This window comes from Trachypithecus francoisi, unplaced genomic scaffold, assembly GCF_009764315.1.
Source record: "Trachypithecus francoisi isolate TF-2019V2 unplaced genomic scaffold, Tfra_2.0 Lachesis_group0, whole genome shotgun sequence".
NCBI lineage: Eukaryota > Metazoa > Chordata > Mammalia > Primates > Cercopithecidae > Trachypithecus > Trachypithecus francoisi.
Window position 1 is genome coordinate 189,085,906 of NW_022681453.1, and position 12,920 is coordinate 189,098,825.

Sequence of the window (12,920 nt, forward strand, 5' to 3'; positions counted from 1 at the left end):
AGGATCTGCCTTTCATTTTGTTATGTCCCTTAAGTCTCTCTTAACCAAGTTACATTTTTTTTCCACTGACCTTGATTTGTTAAAACAATAGGACCAGTTTTTGTACCCTTTGTTCCACCTTCTGGATTTGTCTGGGGATGTCATTTTGCTTAATTTCTCAATGCCTTCTATTTTCAGTAATTGGAGTTTAAATCTAAGGACTAGATGGAATCAAGCTAAATAGTTTGTAGAATACACCATAGATGACAGGACAGTATACCTGGAGACCTAATACCTGGCTGATTTACTCTTAGTTTAAATGCTAACATTGTTCACTGGGTTAGAAAGTTGGTGAGCTGGCCAGGCGCGGTGGCTCAAGCCTGTCATCCCAGCACTTTGGGAGGCCGAGACGGGCGGATCACGAAGTCAGGAGATCGAGACCATCCTGGCTAACAGGGTGAAACCCCGTCTCTACTAAAAAATACAAAAAACTAGCCGGGCGAGGTGGCGGCGCCTGTGATCCCAGCTACTCGGGAGGCTGAGGCAGGAGAATGGCGTGAACCCGGGAGGTGGAGCTTGCAGTGAGCCGAGATCCCGCCACTGCACTCCAGCCTGGGCGACAGAGCGAGACTCCGTCTCAAAAAAAAAAAAAAAAAAAAAAGAAAGTTGGTGAGCTGATCCCTCAATTTTTCTGTGCGTGTGTGTATGTATATATACACACACAGAGAATATACATATATATATGGAATCTATATAAATGGATATATATAAATATATTGATATATAATATATGGATTTAATATGGATTAATAGGTGGCGTTTATATATCCAGGGTAGCATTGAGTGTCTGCAGCTTTTCCAGGCACATGGGTGCAAGCTGTCAGTGAATCTGCCATTCCAAATGGCAGTATTTTATATATTCATATATTAATCCACAGTAAAGAAATGTATATATTTATTTCATTAATAAAAACAAGTAATCAATGTAGTGTTATTGTGAAACTATGGGAATACCATATTACTCATCAACCATATACATGATAGTTTTAACAACTGGTAATTCTTAACTGAGCTAATGCTTTCATAAAGATTTGTAGAAAGAGAACTTTCTAATTCTATTGCATCTGCATCTTTCATAGAAATTTTTCTGTAAAATAAGCCTTTTCCCCTTCATTGGAGTCTGTTCAAGTTAGCCTGAAAGGGTAGGATGAATACTCAGTTCTTTCCCTCTATTCACCAATTTACTAATACAAACTAAGAAGCTTGTTTGTTAGTGATACGATAGATAATTTGTTTTCCAAATTGGTATACTTTTGAGAACAAAAGTGAGTGCCATTAATCATGAAGTCAGGATGTTCCTCAGAAAGCAAGGCCATGTGGTCACTCTCTTAAAGAGTTATGTGTACAATTTTTTACTAGTTTTCCATTTCTGAGTATCATTATAGAATTATAGATTTTCTCTAATTCAATGTTTAATCTACTCTAATCATTATTGTTTTGATACTCAAATTATTACATTTTTGATCAATAGAGACTTCTAAAGCTAACTCCTATGTGTTCTCGACACAGGCCTATTAATATTTTTTTAATAATCTTAATGTTGGAGTGTATGTAGAAAATGACAAGTTTATAGCTAGATAGATTCTTACAATGTGAATATACCTATACAATCAATATTATGTTAAGAAATAGTGTTGCAGTTTTTGTAGTTTGGTGAGCAGGAGGGAATGGCACCTAGTAGCTTTTTTTCCCCCATTGCTTGGCAAGCGGGAAGGAGGGTTACTGTGTTAGAGAATTCCTCCAGTGCTGCTTCTCCAGCTTGAAATCTCTGGCTGCCATGACCTCTGCCCGGGGCTGTGCTCCAGCCTGCCAGGCTCACTCTGTCCACTCGGCTCAGCAAACTGAACTCAGCTCATGCCCTGGCCCGGATCCCACACCCACCACAGGATCTGCACTCAGCCTGTGGCTGGACCAGGCATGCCACAAGCAGCTTCCACATTGGGCATTGGTGTCTAGACAAGGGTAATGTGGTGGCATCTGAAAACTTGGAGATGCCAACAACTGTGAAGCCCCAAGGAGTGTTACAGCTCTTCGCACAGAGTGTCCTGAGATCTGAGTATCAACAAATGTTACACCTCTCTCTTGTTCCTGCCACACACAGCTTGGTGAGTTCCATGTTCTTGTCCCATGACCAAAAAGAACAAGGCACACAGACACTGGATAGTGAGCAGAGCAAAGAAGAATGTTATTGAGTGACAGAGAAAAGCTCTCAGAGGAGAAGGGACCAAAGAACGGGTAACTCTGTTTGTGACAGGGGACCTGAAGGTGGGTAGGCCTCTGTGAGACTGAGTCTGGGGGTTTTATGGGCTTTGAATGAGGGAGTGCATACTGATTGGTCCATGGGTGAATTGGGAAAAGCACCAACTGATTGGTTAAAAGACATCGAGGAAGTTCTCACTTCCATCATGGACTCTACCTAGAACTGACAGCTCAGTTTTCAGGCTTTAAACTGCCTTTAACTTGAAGGTCAGTTTTCACCAGGGACCTGTCCCTGCCTGCCTAGGAATTTGTATGTCTCCTGTTGCTATCAGTAGCAGATTACTACCAACTCTCCCCGACAAGTCCACTGTGCAAGAAGTTCTGGACCCAGTCATTATTCTCACAATCCAGTGGGTAACCCCTATCCTGATTTCAAATGTCATAGATTAGTTTTTTCTGTTTCTGAAGTATTATATATTTAACTCTTTTTGTCTGGCTTCTTTCACTTACTATTATGTTGTAAGGGTCAACATTCCTTCATATTGTTGCATGTGATTTAGTTTGTTTATCTTCACTGCTGTAGAATATTATCTTGCATAAATATAACACAAATGTTTAATCCATTTTACTGGAGATAAATATTTAATTTGTTCCTGATTTTGGCAATTGCAAAGAGTGCTGCTAAGAGCACTGTTGGACACAATTTTGAGAGACATGTGCACTCCTTTGTCTTAGAAATATACATAGGATGAGGTTTGCTCCATCAAGATTGTATTAGTCTGTTCTCACACTGCTATAAAGAACTGCCCAAGACTGGGCAATTTATAAAGGAAAGAGATTTAATTGACTCACAATTCTGCATGGCTTGGGAAGTCTCATAAACTTACAATCATTGTGGAAGGGAAAGCAGGCACATCTTACATGGAAGCAGGTGAGAGAGAGCAAGTATTTGAAGGAGGAACTGTCAAAGGCTTATAAACCATCAGATCTCATAACAACTCACTAACTATCACAAGAATAGCATGAGGAAATCTGCCTCCATGATCCAATCACTTCCTATTCTCAACACATGGGGAATACAGATCACTTCCTTGACACATGGAGATTACAATTTGAGATGATATTTGGGCGGGGACGCAGAGTCAAACCATATCATTCCACTCCTGGTCCCTTCCAAATCTCATGTCTTTCACATTCAAAACCAATCATGCCTCCCCAGCAGTCCGCAGAGACTTAACTCATTTCAGCACTAATCTAAAAGTATAAGTCCAAAGTTTCATGTGAAGCAAGGCAAGTCCCTACCACTTAGAAGCCTGTAAAATCAAAAGCAAGTGAGTTACTTCCAAGATACAATGGGGTTACAGACATCAGATAAATGTTCCCATTCCAAATAGGAGAAATTGACCAAAACAAAGGGGCCACAGACCCTATGCAAGTCCAAGACCCAGTGGGGCAATAATTAAATTTTAAAGCCCCCAAATGATCTCTTTTTACTTCATGTCTCACATCCAGGTCACGCTGATGCAAAAACTGGGTTCCCATGGCATTGGGCAGGTCCGCTCCTGTGGCTTTGCAGAGTACCGCCCACCTCCTGGCTGCTTTCATGGGCTAGCATTGAGTGTCTGCAGCTTTTCCAGGCACATGGTGCGAGCTGTCAGTGGATCTACCATTCTGGGGTCTGGAGGATGTTGGCTGTCTTCTCACAGCTCCACTAGGCAGTGCCACAGTGGGGATCTGTGTGTGGGCTCCAACCCCACATTTCCCTTCCATACTGCCCTAGCAGAGGTTCTCCAGGAAGGCTCTACCCCTGCAGCAGACTTCTGCCTGGACATCCAGGCATTTCCATACATCCTCTGAACTCTAGGTGCAGGTTCCCAAACCTTAATTCTTGAATTCTGTGTACCCACAGGCCCAATACCATGTGGAAGCTGCCAAGGATTGGCAGCTTCTAAAACTATGGCCCGAGCTGTTCCTTGGCCCCTTTTAGTGCCAACTGGAGCTGGAGCTGCTGGGATACAGGGCACCAAATCCCAAGGCTGCACAAAGGAGCAGAGCCAGGGGCCTGGCCCATGAAACCATTTTTTCCTCCTAGGCTTCCAGGTCTGTGATGGGAGGGGCTGCCTCAAAGGTCTCTGACATGCCCTGGAGATATTTTCCCAATTGTCTTGGCTATTAATGTTTGGCTTCTTATTACTCATGCAAATTTCTATAGCCAGCTTAAATTTCTCCCCAGAAAATGGGTTTTTCTTTTCTATCACATCATCAGGCTACAAATTTTCCAAACTTTTACGCTCTACTTCCCTTTTAAACATAAGATCCAATTTCAGATAATCCCTTTCAAGTTCAAAGTTCCACAGATATCTAGGGCAAAGGCAAAAATGCCACCAGTCTCCTTGCTAAAACATAAAAAGAGTAATCTTCCCAGCTCCCATTAAGTTCCTCATCTCCATTTGAGACCACCTCAGCTTGAACTTCATTGTCCACATCACTATCAGCATTTTGGTCCAAACCATTTAACAAGTCTCTAGGAGGTTCCAAACTTTTCCATATCTTCCTGTCTTCTTCTGAGGCCTCCAAACTGTTCCAACCTCTGCCTGTTACCCAGTTCCAAAGTTGCTTCCATATTTTCTGTATCTTTATAGCAGTATCCCACTACCTTGATACAAATTAACTATATTAGTTCATTCTCACACTGCTATAAAGAATTGCCCAAGAGTACTAATTTATAAAGAAAAGAGGTTTAATTGACTCATGGTTCTGAATTGCTGGAGACGCCTCAGGAGACTTACAATCATGACAGAATGGGAAGTATGCACATTTTACATGGCGGCCAGCAAGAGAGAATGAGTGTTTGAAGGAGGAACTGTCAAACACTTATACAACCATCAGATCTCATGAGAACTTGCTCTCTATCACGAGAGCAGCATGAAGGAAACTGTCCCCATGATCCAATCACCTCCCTCCCTTAACACTTGGGGATTACAGGTCCCTCCCTCAACACATGGGGGTTACAATTTGAGATGAGATTTAGGTGATGACACAGAGCCAAACCATATAACAAGTATAGAAATGTTCATATATAGTGGATATTACCAAACAATTTTGCAAAGCATTTGTACCAATTTACCCTTGCACAGTAGTATATGAGAGTTCAATGCTACACATATTTGCCCAACACCTAGTATAATCTATCTTTTTTTTTCATTTTAGCCATTCTAGTGTCTATATGTACTGCTATCCACAAATAAAAATTTGTAGCTTTAGCTTTCATCCTTCTGATGAGTAATGAAGTCCTGTACATATTAATATGTTTATGGTCTATTTGGATATCATATATACTGAATTTCATGGTCAATTTATTTTCTAATTTTTCTATTGGGTTATTTTTCTTATTTATTTGTAGCTAATCTTTATATACGTTTGAGATGAGTTGTTTATCAGAGATGCATATTGCAAATACCTTTTAGCTTATGTGTCACATTCTTATTTTATTAATGATATTTTCTGATAAAGAGAAGTTATTTTTAATGTAGTCCAGTTTATTATTTTCTTCTTTATGGCTGTCAGATTTTGTGCTCTGATAAAAAATCTTTACCTACCAAAAGTCATGATAATATTCTTTTGTTTCCTTCTAAATTATGTGTTTTAATATTTACTTGTATTTTATTTTGTGCAAACCTTATTCAAGTATAACATACCTACAGAAAAGTACATGAATCTTAAGTGTATAATTTGATGAATTTTTCACACTGAAAACACTATTAGCATCAAGATCAAGAAATAATATTATACCAGAACTCCAGAAGTTATTTATTATACACTCCCTACATGATTCCTCTGCAGCTTGCATAGTATCAGTTAACTGACTCAAGTTTAAAAATTACTTTAAGAAAAAGATCTGAGTTAAAGTTGTTTCCATATAAGGAAGCTGAATAGTACAACTATTCAGCTTTCTAATTATGTTTTCCATCATGTAATTTTATTTTATTATTATTAGTTTTTGATACAGAGTCTCACTCTGTTACCAGGTTGGAATGCAGTGGGATGATCTCGGCTCAGGTTTAAGCTATTATCCTGCCTTAGCCTCCTGAGTAGCTGGGATTACAAGCACGTGCCTCCATGCCCAGCTGATTTTTGTATTTTTAGTAGAGATGGTGTTTCACCATGTTGGCCAGGATGGCCTCGATCACTTGACCTCATGATCCACCCTCCTTGCCCTCCCAACATGCTGTGATTACAGGTGTGAGCCACCGCGCCCAGCCAATTTTCTGGTTTATAGTACTGGAAGCTTTAAACTTATTAAGTACATTGAGTTAAAACATAACAATCAATATTAGCTTATATACAGATATATTACTAAAAATAATTGACTATACATACACGTCCAAAGGTATACACATACACGATCCTTATTGGGATTAAAATCAAGTAGTCTATTTAGACTATAAAGTCAAGGAGTATTTCTTTGATTTCCTCTAAACATAGGTTTTATTTTGTGAATGCTTGAGATGTCATAAAGGCTCAAAATTGAATTTGCTTGAAAGCATGAACAACTGTTTCTTTTTAAGTACAGTAGAAATCTCTACCACTTACTCACTTTAGAAATTGACTTGCTGCTCAATTTAAATATGAATCTAAATATTTTTGAAGAAATATATTTTAAGAAATAAAATGAATGATTACCATAGCCATCATTTTATTTGCCAATAACAGGGTCATTAAAAAATAACTTACATATGCCTCCTATAAGAAGATGTATTGGCTTTAACATACTTCTTATAAAAGTAGTTTATTTAGTATTTTTTCAGTGCCTCTTATTGAAAGTTAGATACTATATAAAAATATAAAATACAGAAAGAAAGAAGATGATGATAAAGATATTCTAGAAAATTTTCTAAAATTACAAAACATGTTTAAAACAGTATAGAGAGAAGATTATTTTATCTAGATTATTGCTGTATTTGCAAAGCAGTCTTCTATATTGACATCTACTAGTTTAATTATCTGAATCAATTTGCTTTCATTTAAATCTAACTTTAGAAAGAGGTAAATACAGAAATGGGACTCTAATTGCCACAGAGTGTCTTAGCTAATTCTTCATAGAACTAGAAATTTATGTACACATGCTGTGACATTAATGAACATAGATATTTTCTTTCAAAACTTTTAGAATGTAACAGAAAAAATTTAAATCTAGGAGAGAATTACTATATTAGTGATTTAGATGTATATAGTAATACCAATTTATCCCTAGAACAAGTTTTTGAGGTCATGTTTAACTCTTTCTACAAAGGTGCTTACTTTCCATTATTTTTTATAATAACATAATAAAAATATAGAGACTTTAAAAATAATGGCATCACATGCAATAATGCTATATCTAAGTCTATAAGAATCTATACACAATAAACACTATTCAGCCATTAAAAAAAAGGAAATTCTGTCATTTATGACAATACGGATGAACCTGGAGGACATTACATTAAATGAAATAAACACAATTAGTAGTACCCAAGATTCTTCTAACATTATAAGTTTACCTAGGTGTAGGTATATAAAAGAGAGAATAATCTAAATTGATATGACTTCATTTTGTATGGCCAGCTTTTCTGTATTATGGGAAAAATTGGCTATTTATTAAATATAAAGAGACCCATTATTACATTAATTATTAGAAAAAGGGAACTCGTATGACTTTTGCTTATCATGTCTCAAAACAGATTTTCCAAAGAAGAAATCCTCCCCAACAAACATAATAGTAAAATTCAGCAACCTGCGTTCATCAACAGTGTCGGTAATTCTGAGCAATGCCATTTTTATCTTAATTACATACAAATCTAGCATTTTGATTGATACAGATTATTTTCTTCATGAGTTAGATCACAGGCATAAATTGGCATAATTTCAGAGAAAAAATAACTCTTTTCCAAATGCACAAATACAAATTTCATTTCGTTTATTATCAACCTATTCCATTTCGTAAAGGGGCATTACATTTATTTCATTTTCACAGAACTGTAGCCATCATCGAATACTAATCAATCATTCAAAAATGCCTGCATAGGATTATTTTGTACAAAATCACAAAGCAAAATGCATTTGAAAGTAAAAGATTCCCTTGGAATGTATAGTATATTTCTTTTCTTTCTTCTTTTTTTTTAATCACTCTCAACAGAGTGGTTTTATAGCCAACACATTTTCATTATTTCATTTTCTCTTACGCAATTCTGAAGAATTTCACATTTTGCCTTAAATATAATATTCTGAGTGAGTTTCATTTTATTGTCCACAGGAATGCTATTTTAACTCTATCCCAGCTCTATTTCATTTTTGTGAAAGATACTGAATTTTAAAGTTGTCTCTTATAAAGTTGTGGTCTTAACGTAAATGAAACAAGTTTGGAACTACGAAACTGAAAATTAAAAAGTAACTTGCAGTCAGGTAAAAATGATATGGGCTAGACCTATAAGGCTTGTGTCGTAGATATTGCATACCACGTGGGCATTATATGCACAAATTAGCCTACCTTTGTAGACACCTGAAACTCATAGGCCTCATCCTTAGAAAGATGGTTTCTATTTCAAATTTTCTACATTCTGATGCCAGGCATCTCACCTGATGCTCAGCTGTCTTGTAAAAGAAACCAGATACCTTTTTGCAAATGTGAACCTCATTATTATTCCATTCTGGTAGGGTCTGTCAAAAATTTGATATCAGTAGTAACTCAGCTTCATAGTTTCATCTAGCCATTAAGTCAAATCTAGCTAATGGGCTGGAATCATAGATTGGCTTTCGTGCCCTCTGGTGGATGCTCAAAGAAACTGCTACACTCATTAGTAAAAATGGAAAAAAAAAAAAAAAAAAAAGCCAAAAAACCCTCATTTTAGAAAAATGAACATTCTTGGCCTGGCGCTGTGGCTCCGCCTGTAATAACAGAAGGCCGATGTGGGCGGATGACCTGAGGTCAGGAGTTCGAGACCAGCCTGGCCAACATGGCAAAACCCGTCTCCTCTAAAAATACAAACAAAAAAAAGTCAGCCATCCATTGTGGGGGGCACCTGTAATCCCTGCTACTCGAGAGGCTGAGGGAGGAGAATCGCTTGAACCTGGAAGACGGAGGTTGCAGTGAGCCGAGATCGCACCACTGCACTGCAGCCTGGGTGACAGTGAGACTCTGTCTCCAAAAATAAATAAATAAATAAGTAACTTTCTTTAACATGGGAAGAAAAAAAATTCAGTCCTATCCATCATTCTTAGCAAACTATCACCAGAACAGAAAACCAAACACCGCATGTTCTCACTCATAGGTGGGAACTGAACAATGAGATCACTTGGACTCGGGAAGGGGAACATCACACATCGGGGCCTATCATGGGGAGGGGGGAGGGGGGAGGGATTGCATTGGGAGTTATACCTGATATAAATGACGAATTGATGGGTGCTGACGAGTTGATGGGTGCAGCACACCAACATGGCACAAGTATACATATGTAACAAACCTGCACATTATGCACATGTACCCTAGAACTTAAAGTATAATAAAAAAATAAATAAATAAAATAAAATAAAATATGTTACACTTCAAAATAAAAAAAATAAAAACAATATTACAGTTTAAAAAAACAAAAACAAAACAAAACAAAAAAACAAACACAGAAATAAACCAATCAACCAACCAACACCAAACAGGTACTTTTGTTTGAAGTGCACTGACCCATAAATGCAAGTAACTTTAAAATAAATTCCGATTACTTCAACTCTGACTTTCACTACTGTCTTAGGCAAATTAGCTGCTAAATCATTAGCCCTGTTTCTAGATGTGCTTACACTTTTCTAAGGGTTAATTATAACCACTGCCTGCTCTGTAAACAGAATGGGATGTAACATATGTAGCTCATAGGATACAAACAAAAACTTCTTCTTAGAGTCAGTCATTTGAGGTCAATGTAGTTATATTGATCATTCTCTGATGTTTACTTATTATAGTCACTTTTAAAGTTAGAAGATCATAGTGGAAAAATACCTGAAATAGGAACGGGAAGATGACAATACCTAGTCTCTAGTTTTGCTTCTTACACTAAGTAGCTATACAGTTGGGCAAGTCAAATCCTCTTCCAGGGTCCACACTTTCTCATCTGTTAAATGAAAGCAGACACACATGCATAGATAGATAGATAGGTAGATAGATAGATAGATAGATAGAGAGAGAGAGAGAGAGATAGAGATATCTTTTGTGTCTATTTTTTATAGTAGAATCTGTGAGCTTTTCAACTATAAAAGTATATATATATATACATTATTGAAAAATTAGAAAATCAAGAAACATAAAAAATAAAATCACCTGTAGCCCCATTATCTGAAGATATGTTTTACATTTTTTACTTCTTCATAGTATGACTTCCTTTGTTGGCTTGGAATCACAAGCTATAACACCGCCAAATCATGTACTTGTTTAATTTTATATTTATTTCTATTTAAGAAATAAATGAGCTTCATTTTAAAAGTCAAGTAGTGCTGTAGAATTGTAATAGAAATCAGTACTTTTCTGCCATACCTAATCCCACACATTATCTCCGAGTCCAATTTCTTGAGACAATAATTTTCAACTCTTTTAGTATTTTGTTACAAATATTTATGATCTAATTTTAAAATGATATGCTTTAGCACCATTTGGTTTTTCCTTTAATTAATTAAATTTCCACAATCTGAGATTAGCATTTATGTTTCTTACTGTATCCTGCCACCTTCCTTCACAAACCTTTTCCCTTTGCCTATCTTGTTAATATAAATAATATATATTTTAAAATATTAATTTAACAATTTTGATTAATTTAAATATTATTTACATTGTTCATCACTTAACCATTTTTAACAGTACTAATTATTTGTAATTTTCATAGCTTAACCATTTTATAGTTAATCTAATTTTTGTTTTTCATGGATTTAATAAATGCCTTTTTTCACTTCCTCTGTTTTCTACTTACTACTAATTTAACATTAAAGTTACATATATATTTTTCTTTAATCATTCCTCTTATTTTCTGTAGCTCATTGCTGTTATGTTCTGATTGGAACTGGCTCTTCTTCGGGCTGCTGCAATGCTGTCTTCCTATAGGTTAACTTCATTATCATTTTCAGAATTCTCTTCACTTCTTTTGCCTCTAATTCTTGGACATTTCTGGATTGCCGTAGCAAATATTAGCTTAATCATTCTATTTCTTCCATGACACTTAGCAAAGTAGAGAAACTCAAAGTCTCAGTCAATCATGACAACCATCTGTGTCCATCTCATTCATCTTTCCAAGTACTAAAATCTTATGATTAACTTTCTTCTTACTGTCATCCTCTTATCTCTGTCTCTGTGAATTTAAAACATTTTAATTTCTTTCCTATAATCTTAGTAGGTTTCTGAAGAGAGTAGACGTCTTCATTCTACCATGTTTAACTTGAAGTTAGGAATAGGCAGGTCACAAAATTGTCATTAGAATAAAATCTGATAGCATATATGAAAGCAGTTTGTTCACCATATAGCCCTACACACACACCAGGGACTACTGCAGTACATAAACACAAGCTTCTTCAGATCTTTTTCATCAGCAGATACAAGTGAGATTATGTTAACAGCACCAAGTCAGCTGTCTCTGGCTTTTACTCACCCTCACTTTCATAAGGCCTTACCCCCATTAAATCCTCTTCCAGTTTTTCGGGGATTTCCAGAACTAGGAAACATTACTTTAAAACTTAGTTTCAGTACAAGCAATGATTTCCTTCACTTGAAGATTTACATTCTAGCCCTGGAAGAAACATACCAGACTACCAGTAGAAAAGTACATGATGCTCCTTATATTATAAAAAGATTACTCCACATATTAAGTTTCTTTATATCATGTGTCATTAGGGAATTGCAAATTAAAACAACAATGGAATACTACTGCATACCTATTAGAATGGCCAACATTCAGAAGACTGACAACATCAAATGCTGGTGAGGATGTGGAGCAACGTGAACTCTCATTCATTGCCACTAGAATTCCAAAATGGTACAGACACTTTGAAAGATAGGTTAGTGGTTTTGTTGCAAAACTAAACATACAATCCAACAAACATGCTCTTGGTATTTACCCAAAGGAGTTAAAAACTTATATCTCCACAAAATCTTGCATGTGGATATTGACAGTTGCTTTATGTATAACTGCCAAAACTTGGAAGCAACCAAGATATCCTCCAGCAGGTGAAGGCATACATAAAGTCTGGTAAAGCAGACAATGGATTTTATTTAACCCTGAAAAGAAATGAGCTATCAAGCCATGAAAAGACATAGAGGAAACTTATGTGCATATTACTAGGTTAAAGAAACTAACCTGAAAAGGCTACATACTGTATGATTCCAACTATAGGGCATTCTAAAAATGCAAAGCTATGGAGAAAATAAAAAGATCAGTGGTTGTTTGGATTTAGAAGGGAGGGAAGAAAGGATAGATAGGCAGAGCACAGAGGACTTTCAGGGGCAGTGAAATTACTCTGTGGGACACTGTAATGGTAGGTACGTGTCATTCTGAATTTGCCAGACCTAGAGAATGTACAACACCAAGAGTAAGTCATAATATAAACTATGGACTTTGGATGATAATGATGTCAGTATAGGCACGTCAGTTGTAAGAAGTGTATCACTCTGGCAAGAG